At 44.6% G+C, this 10,000-nt stretch overlaps 1 protein-coding gene across 1 annotated transcript in view; it reads right to left on the reverse strand.

Annotated features, from left to right (window-relative positions):
• LOC122255717 (tubulin beta-4B chain) overlaps positions 1-10,000 on the reverse strand; it is a 25,466-nt gene that overhangs the window by 2,626 nt on the left and 12,840 nt on the right. The window lies entirely within an intron of this gene.

Below are 10,000 nucleotides of genomic sequence, written 5' to 3' on the forward strand. Positions count from 1 at the left end.
GGAAGAAGAAGAAGAAGAGGGAGGAGGTGGAGGAGGTCAGTCTGTGCGCTTGCTTGATTGCGGGAAGGTTAGTGTGCTTGATTGCGGAAGAAGAAGAAGGAGGAGGAGGAGGAGGTCAGTCTGTGGGCTTGTTTGATTGTGGGAAGGTTAGTGTGATTGCTTGCTTGATTTATTGCTTGCTTGTTTGATTGATTTTTTTTGTTGATGTTGATGATATAATGAAACTAATAACTGCAGTAAATAATGATGATAATAATAATAATCATTATAAAGAATGATTATCATTATAATTACCCTTTTTACCATATAGTAATATTAAACACTGTAATAAATAATAATAACATTCATTACAGTAATAAGAATAAGAAAAAATAGAATAAACAAAAATGATAATGACACAAATGATATCAATATAAATAATAACAGCAATAATAAAGATAATGATAATAACGAATCCAAGTGCCATTAGCAATGCTTTGCGAATTCCAACAACGTTTGTCTTTGCAATGACGTACTGCTTGTGTTATTCCTTTGGCTAAAACTAATGCGATGATGGTGCTGTTTTGAGAAGATTTGTGATGTGCATGTGCACGTAGGCACGCACGCACGCACGCACACACGCACGCACACACACACACACATAAATAGGTACACATCATTAACATTGTTATTATAAAACCTTTTTTAAGTCTATTACTATAATTCGTTTAAACGTTTTTCTTTGATTCTATAACGCTTTTCTTTATCAAAATGACGAAAAAATATAAAATAACAAATGAACAGCGAACATTGAAGGTCTCGGGTGTTCTTCAGTGTGAAGTGTCGAGTGTTGCCTTGTTCACCTGTATCTGTGGCTTTCTCTCTCTCTCTCTCTCTCTCTCTCTCTCTCTCTCTCTCTCTCTCTCTCTCTCTCTCTCTCTCTCATATTCTCATACACTTGCATTCTCTACTCTCTCTCTCTCTCTCTCTCTCTCTCTCTCTCTCTCTCTCTCTCTCTCTCTCTCTCTCTTTCTCTCTCTCTCTCTTTATCTATCTATCTCCATCCCCTCCTCTTTCGCTCTCTCTGCCTCTCTGTAACTGAACCCCAATATAATTATGTTACATCACCATTGACGTCAAGTCTATCCAATTAATAAAATTTGTTATTCACAAGCGATACAAAGAGATTATAAACATGCTTTCTGTTTCTCTCTCTCTCTCTCTCTCTCTCTCTCTCTCTCTCTCTCTCTCTCTCTCTCTCTCTCTCTCTCTCTCTCTCTCTCTCTCTCTCTCTCTCTCTCTCTCTCTCTCTCTCTCTCTCTCTCTTTTCTCCCTCCCTCCATCTCCCCCCCCCCCTCTCTCTCTCTCTCTCTCTCTCTCTCTCTCTCTCTCTCTCTCTCTCTCGAAGCTGGAGCTTGATCTCGTCCCAGGCATCAGCATAACTGCGGTCACCTCAGCAGCCACCTCTGCCACTCCCCCGCCCCCCTCTTCCCTCTCCCCTCTTCCCCCTCCCCCGTACAAACCACTTCCCTCTCCTCCCTCGCTGATACCCCCTTCCCTCTCCCCCTCACCCCGATACCCTTCCTCCTCCCCCCTCCCCCCTTATGACAGGCAGGGGTCGACAGGAGAGCAAGGAAGCCGAGAGGGAGGGAGAGAGAGGGAGAGGGAGGGAGGGAAGGAGAGAGAGAGAGAGGAAGAGAGGGAGAGAGGGAGAGAGGGAGAGAGAGAGAGAGAGGGAGAGAGAGAGAGAGAGAGAGAGAGAGAGAGAGAGAGAGAGAGAGAGAGAGAGAGAGAGAGAGAGAGGAAGAGAGGAAGAGAGGAAGAGGGAGGGAGAGAGGGAGAGGGAGGGAGAGAGAGGGAAAGCGAGGGAAAGAATGAGAAAGAGAGAGAGAGGGAGAGAGGGATAGGGAGGCAGGGGGGGAAGGAGAGAGAGGGAGGGAGGGAGGGAGGGAGGGAGGGAGGGAGGGAGGGAGAGAGGGGGCACGGGTCATGCATAGTGATCTTACCAATAACTGGTTTTAACCTCCACATCCACCTTCATCCTGCTATCTCTTTCGCTCTGCCCTCTCACTCTCTCTTTCGCCCATTCTCTTTTGTTCTTACTATATCCTTCACTCTTATCTCTTTCTCTTTCTCTTTCGCTTTCTCTCTCTCTCTCTCTCTTTCTCTCTCTCTCTCTCTCTCTCTCTCTCTCTCTCTCTCTCTCTCTCTCTCTCTCTGTGTGTGTGTGTGTGTGTGTGTGTGTGTGTGTGTGTGTGTGTGTGTGTGTGTGTGTGTGTGTGTGTGTGTGTGTACCTGAATGTCAGTGTAGGTGTATGCACGTGCATATGTATGCGTGCGCCCACATGCGTGTGTACGTGGGTGCCTTACCTGTCAGTTGGTTTAAAAACCTGACCCTCCGCCCATACGGTTGTCTCGCCTACACTAAGTTCACCCACCTTCCTATGCGGCTATCGCTCTCTCCTCTCTCTCTCTCTATCTCTCTCTCTCTCTCTTTTTCTCACTCTTTCTCTCTCTCTTCATGTCTCTTTCTCTCTCTGTCTCTGTCTGTCTCTCTCTGTCTCTCTCTCTCTCTCTCTCTCTCCTTCTCTCTCTCTCTCTCTCTCACTCTTTCTCTCTCTTCCTGATTCTCTCTCTCTCTCACTCTCTCTCTCTCTCTCACTCTCTCTCTCAATCTCTCTCTCTCTCTCTCTCTCTCTCTCTCTCTCTCTCTCTCTCTCTCTCTCTCTCTCTCTCTCTCTCTCTCTCTCTCTCTCTCTCTCTCTCTCTCTCTCTCTCTCTCTCTAATAATAATAACAACAACAACAACATCAACAATAATAACAACAGTAATAATAATATATATAAACAGATAATGATAATACAATGACAATAACAAGGATAATAGTAATAGCGACGAAGACAAAAATAAAAGTTACGATAATGATAACATTGGTCATAACAATACTAACGTTAAGAAGTACAAAAAAACAATAATGACAACAATAACAATAACAATATCGATAACAAAAATTAGCAAAATCACCAAAAGAACATCCCCCCCGCACGCCTACCAGAGAGAGAGAGGGAGGGAGGGAGGGAGGGAGGGAGGGAGGGAGGGAGGGAGGGAAGGGAGGGAGAGAGAGAGAGAGAGAGAGAGAGAGAGAGAGAGAGAGAGAGAGAGAGAGAGAGAGAGAGAGAGAGAGAGGAGGGGAGAGGAGGGGAGAGAGAGAGAGGGAGGGAGAGGAGAGGAGGGAGGAGGAGAGGGAGAGAGAGAGAGAGAGAGAGAGAGAGAGAGAGAGAGAGAGAGAGAGAGAGAGAGAGAGAGAGAGAAAGAGAAAGAAAGAGAAAGAAAGATAGAAAGAGAGAGAGAAAAAGAGATAAAGAGAGAGCTGGAGGATGGCGACAGAGTAAAAAAGGTAGGATGGCTCGAGGGAGGGAGAAGGAGGGGGGAGGGGGGAGGGGGGTGTCTTGCAAACGTTGTGCGTGGGCGTGGAGGCCGGGTGAGCTAGGGCGGCCGAGAGGCATATTAGGCGGTGGCCTTGAGGGAGAGGGGAGAGGGGAGGGAGAGGTGGAGGGAGGGGGAGGGTAAGGGAGTGGGGTGAGGGAGAGAGGAAAGGGGAGAGGAGGGTAAGGGAGAGGTGGAGGGAGTGGAGAGGAGGGTAAGGGAGTGAGGAGGAGGGGGAGAGGATGATAGAGAAGGAGAAGAAGAAGAGAGAAGGAAAGATTTATGGGAGGAGTGGATGAGGGAGGAGAGAGAGAGAGAGAGGACAGTGGTAGCGGGAGGGGGGGGAAGGCGTGATCAGGTGTGTGGGTTTGCCTGGGCGTGTGGGCGTAGGAGCGTGGTACCCCTGCCGCCCGCAACCCCCAAACTGAGTCATCCGCCAACAGGTATCCGTCTACCTACCCAAGGGCGCTGCGGGTTTTCCACGCCCACAGATCTGTCTGCTGATGGGGGTGGGGTGGGGGGGGCGGGAGATGAGTGAGGGGGTGAAAGGGTGAAGGGGTGAAGGAGGAGTTATAATTTAGAGAAATGGATGGTGGAAAGAAGGATGTGTGTGTGTGTGTGTGTGTGTGTGTGTGTGTGTGTGTGTGTGTGTGTGTGTGTGTGTGTGTGTGTGTGTGTGTGTGTGTGTGTGTGTGTGTGTGTGTGTGTGTGTGTGTGTGTGTGTGGATGTGGATGTGGATGTGGATGTGGATGCGGATGTGGAAGGAGATGTAAGTGGATGAGGAGGAGAGAATGGATATATACCGTCCAGAAATGAGTGGAGAATGGATGGGAGATGGAATGAGAAGAGGGGGGGGTGAGAGGGTTCTACTTGGAGACTGAGGCTTAGGAGTGAGAGGGAAAGGGAGAGGGGTAAGGGGGGAAGGAGGGGAGGGGGGAATCGCTGCCATTGCCCAGAGCGCAAAGCAAGGACAGTGCAGTACCTTCTCAGTGCAGACTATGAGGTAATTGTAATATTTAACCGTACAGTTGCGTCATTCATAGAGTGTGTGCATTTTTTTTTTTTTCATTCTCCATCTCTCGGTCACTGTTTCACTTCTGTCTATCTATTTATCTGCCTGAGTCCTCTGTCTGTCTGTCTGTCTATTCGTCTGTTCAATTCGTCTAAGACTTTTAATCTTCGTGTTTACTACTAAGACCATCTTCATTTTTTTTTCTACTTGTCCCTTTATCCCAAACGCAAAAAACACATCTCTCGAAGATAAAATTCGCCGTTTGCGAATGTCTTTATACGCAATGAATAAACGCATACAACTCACCCTTCTAATTTCACAAGCTATTAATAACAATTTTAAAAAATGGCTCCGAGATCAACGACTTTGCAATGAAATGTCACTCGATGGAGTTGCAATATAAAGTTTAATCCAAATAAGGAACTAGTTTTGAAAGCTGTTTTGCAGGTCAAAAATGTCTCCTTGCGTTTTCTCTCTCTCTCTCTCTCTCTCTGTCTCTTTCCCTCTCTCTCTCTCTCTCTCTCTCTCTCGTCTCTCTGTCTCTTTCCCTCTCTCTCTCTTTCTTTCTCTCTCTCGTTCTCTCTCTGTGTGTTTTATGCACGCCTCTCTCTGTCTGTTTCAATGTGTACGTCTCTCTCTCTCTCTCTCTCTCTCTCTCTCTCTCTCTCTCTCTCTCTCTCTCTCTCTCTCTCTCTCTCTCTCTCTCTCTCTCTCTCTCTCTCTCTCTCTCTCTCTATCTATCTATCTCTCTCTTTCTCTCTCTCTCTCTCTCTCTCTCTCTCTCTTTCTCTCTCTCTCTCTCTCTGTCTCTCTCTCTCTCGCTTACTTAAAGGAGCAGTTTATGACTTCACGCGTCTTAATATGGAATGGGTCTTTCTCGTTAACCTCTTGAAAGGGCCTTGTGCCGTATCGTTAAGCTATAAATGTAAGAGGGAATTTCACTGATAAATGTGGATAGTACTCTTGATGTCTGTTAATCTGTGTATGTTTGTCTGCCTCTCTCTCTCTCTCTCTCTCTCTCTCTCTCTCTCTCTCTCTCTCTCTCTCTCTCTCTCTCTCTCTCTCCCTCTCTCTCTCTCTATATATATATATATATATATATATATATATATATATATTATGTACATACACACACACACACACACACACACACACACACACACACACACACACACATATATATATATATATATATATATATATATAAACACACGTGCGTGTGCGTGTGTGTGCATGTGAGTACATGTGTGTTTATTTGTGTACACACACCCAAATAGCCATATAAAAAAACAGTTAAACATAACAAAAACAGTGAACAGAAAGTTAAACAGACAGAAACAAGGTCTGTTTTCCCTTTCCCGTTCTCTCCTCTCCCCAAATCTCAGCCAAATGTCAAAAGTCAAGTCAAACCCACATTTCCACGAAGAAAAAATAAATCCTCTCTCGAAATTCTTCTTTTCTCTCCAAAAATACTTTTGATGGAAAAAAAAAAAAAACATAAACATAAACATTCATTTCGCCGCCATGTTGTCTCGTCTGGAAACACTTCCTTACAACGTAATGAGAACTATAAATAAAACTTTGTTATTTATTCTCAATTGAAACAATGAAGGTTACACCGTGGAGAGCATCCCGTGGAAGAGCGAAAGGGCGAAACACTCGTTGTGGCGACATGGGAGGTTCGCCCTTATTGCACAATGGGGATAGCATGTTCTTCCCGCTCCGTGACCTTATAAGGGTCGATCGAGTAAGTGTTCTCCCCACTCCCTCCCTCTCTCCCCCCCCTCCCCCCCTGGGGGGGGGTAGGATAGGGGAGGGGTGGGGGTGGGGTTGGGGTTAGAGGGTTCAGGGAGAGCAGGGAGGGGGGGGGGGGGTTAAGCCTCCTCTTTTGATTATGTTTATTTATATATTCTATGTATGCGAATGAGGAATAAATAATAGGGTATAAGGTTACCAAATAGAAATCAAATTGACAAGCAAAACGAATTAATTGTTCAGATCAACGAGACAAAACGCTTTTATCTATAACCTTTTATCAAACAGGTGTGTATGTGTCTGGGTGTAGATTGACACTCCATTCCCCCCATACCCCCCCACCCCCAACCCCTCCCGACCAAGCCTCCCCTCTCCGTGCTTATCACCTCCATCCCCCCCAACTCCCCCCCCCCACTCTCCCTAAAAGCACCTTTATTTAAACTCGACATGTCGCTTTAATCTAGCAAAAAAACGACAACTATTGCTAGATTGCACTATTGCAACCATTCTCCTACCCCCTCCCCTCCCCCCTCCCTCTCTCTCTCTAGTGGCACCTTCTAACCTTCCCCCTCCCCCCCTCCTTCCCTAACCCTCTCATGGCACCTCCTTGCCTTCCCTACCCCCCTACCCCCTCCCCCTCTTTCTCATTGCACTGTAAAATGATTGCAATTGCACGCAAGTCTTGTTGGTTAAGAAGAGTCGCGTATCATTTAGTGATTACTGAATATCGTGTCATCGCTATGTTTGACGTCTGTGAGTGAAATATAGTGTGGCGTTGCGAAACCCGTTTGGTAAATATTCTTCTTAATTACTCATTTATTCATCTTTTTCTTCTGCATAGCTGCTTTGTTCAGAAACTTTCGTAATTCATTATGTTCTATTTCCTTTTTTGAATTCCTCTTTTGCGAAAGGTAGTGATCAGCTGATGTGAACTTAAAGATAGTTTTAATCAATACAACAACTCGTGACCCCCAGCAAGCATCATTTATCAAAATTATATAAATAATGAGACAAAGTTAACGTAACATACTGGAAAAAAATAGTTAAATAATGAGACAAAGCTATCGTAACATACTAGAAAAAAAACAACAACAACCCTCATAACTTTAATACAACATCAAAGAAATTGCCTTAGTGACATATATATCTTCACGAGATGTCCATAAAAAAAATACAACAACAAGGGGAGTGACAGACGTGTGGCACTGTAGTGAAGACAGGTGGCACGTAATCAGTTTAAAAGTCCTCTCCAGATGGCACCGGTGCACCTAAAACCCGTCCCTACCTGTGACTCACCATCTGACACCCTCCCCCCCTCCCTCCCTTTCCTGCCCTTCTTCTCCCTCCCTCCTGCTCTCCTACCCTCCCTGTTCTGTCGCCAGCCTCCATCCGTCTCTCTCTCTCTCTCTCTCTCTCTCTCTCTCTTCTCTCTCTCTCTCTCTCTCACTTTCTTGCATGCTCGTATATCCACAAATACCTGTTTTTTTTTCTTAAAGTAATATCCAAGTCACTATTTTTATCTCTTATCTTCCTTGTTTTACAAATTGCAACATTTTTTTGTATTCTAGCCTCGGGTACTATGCTCTTTCTTAATTCTCTCTCTCTCTCTCTCTCTCTCTCTCTCTCTCTCTCTCTCTCTCTCCTCTCCCTTCCATGAAATCAAATAAAACATTTTCCCTCTGCCCTCCATCTTCCACTTTGCTAACTAATCCTGAAGTGAAATATTATTGTCTTTATATCTATCTTAAGTCTATCTATCTACCCACTTAAATATCTACCTATCTACCTAGCTAGTCATATCAGTCATATCTACCTACATATCTACTCACCTACCAACCAATCTACCATTCTAAATCCCCCTTCATCTCTATCTTCCTATCAACAGTATCCGCAGAACACCAAAAAGATAACCAGACGGAACAGCACACTCAAAATCTCCAAAAAGGAATCATTCTAATGCCCTCCCCCTCCCCTCTCCCCCCTCCCCCTCGTCCCTACCACCACCACAGCCCTCTGATAACCCCCCGGCTGACGGCCCACATACCCACGTCTATGATGGCACAAAACGTGGTCTGGCCAACCAAACATGGGCTTGAGTGCTCCTGAGTAACAGCTGTTTGCGTAATGGTGTCTCTTTCCGCAAATGACAGTGATAGAAAGTTCGTGTTACTGTGATCGTGATGTGGTCCGAATTGACGAGACCTTTTTGAAACTGTTGATGTGGTATTTACGTGAGAGGCTTCTTGAAAAAGAAAAAAAGAAGAAAAAAAAGAAAAGAAAAAAAGGGGGAAAATATATATATAAAATTTATTAGAATCTTTATTTGAGATAGTAATAATATTTTGATCTATACTTTTTTTTTAGACTGCTGAGACACTAAGCAAAGAATGAATGCCTGAATAATGAAAGCTGAAATAAAACAACAGTGGCATTTAACTCTATTCGTAAAAGCTTTAAAACCTGTTACCTGATTATTTTCAGTATGGTTTATTATACCTGCATTTTATAACATTTAGAATCAATGTTCAATGAGTCCTTAAGGAAAATATGAGAGAGAGAGAGAGAAGGAGAAAGAGAAAGAGAAAGATAGAAAGATAAAGAGAGAAAGAGAAAGACACGCATAAAATGAAATTAAAAATAAACGCAATTTCTGGTGAAGTCACTTTGCATACGTCCTATTTGCGGATAACTAAGAACCTGTTTTGTGAAGTGAAGGAGTAACAAACTTCAAACAACTTCTCTTCCTTGTGTAAGAACCAAAACGACAGTCAGCTGTTTCGTTTTCAGTGTAAATCCCACGAAAAAAACAATTTAGTATTAATACCTGTCTATCCCTATGCGAAGAACAAGGAGGTGTTTTAAAGCGAATGGATCCATCCTCTTTCAGGCCCATAGCCCTGGACCCTCTTTCAGGCCCATAGCCCTAGACTTTCTGAACTTTCTGGGGACTAAAAAAGGGTCTAGGGCTATGGGACTAGACCCTTTTAGTCCCATAACCCTAGACCCTCTTTTAGTCCCATAGCCCTAGACTTTCTGGGACTAAAAAAGGGTCTAGGAATATGGGACTAGACCCTCTTTCAGGCCCATAGCCCTAGACCCTCTTTTAGTCCCATAGCCTTAGACTTTCTGAACTTTCTGGGACTAAAAAAGGGTCTAGGGCTATGGGACTAGACCCTTTTAGTCCCATAGGCCTAGACCCTTTTTCAGGCCCATAGCCTTAGACTTTCTGAAACTTCTGGGACTAAAAAAGGGTCTAGGGATATGGGACTAGACCCCCTTTTAGTCCCATAGCCCTATCCCTTCAGTCAATCATTCATTCCATATTTCCATAATTCCCACTAGAAAAAAAACATCTTCCCTTCAAAAACAAACAAACATAAAAACAGGAGGGAGGGGCAGGGGGAAGGTGAGTAAGTGGTAAGACGAATGCCCATCTTGTACAATACCCTCCGCTTCCCCTGAAGATAAAAACCAGTTTTTGTTAAGGTGAACGCTTGGGCAAGACAGCGGCCGGCGTCTTGTCGCTAAGGTCCACCTCCATGTTTGGTCAGCCTATTGCGATTCTCTCGGTTCTCGGTTCTCGGTTCTCGGTGTTCTTCAGGTCCGCTCATTTGGGTTCTATAAGGAGAACCCCGAGCTTGGAGACATGTCGGCGCGGTGATCGTAATGAAGTCATTGGTTCGGCGTCGGCGGTGGTTGTCCGGTTCGGTTCGGTTCGGTTCAATAGCCGAGAGGGAATTATAAAAAAAAAAAGATAATAATAATAATAATAAATAAAAGGTGGTTGGGTTATCGTGGTATCGTGGAATATCGCTTCGTGGTGTTT

The sequence above is a fragment of the Penaeus japonicus genome, unplaced genomic scaffold (assembly GCF_977035675.1).
Source record: "Penaeus japonicus unplaced genomic scaffold, GWHDUDI00000001_assembly GWHDUDI00000035, whole genome shotgun sequence".
Lineage (NCBI taxonomy): Eukaryota > Metazoa > Arthropoda > Malacostraca > Decapoda > Penaeidae > Penaeus > Penaeus japonicus.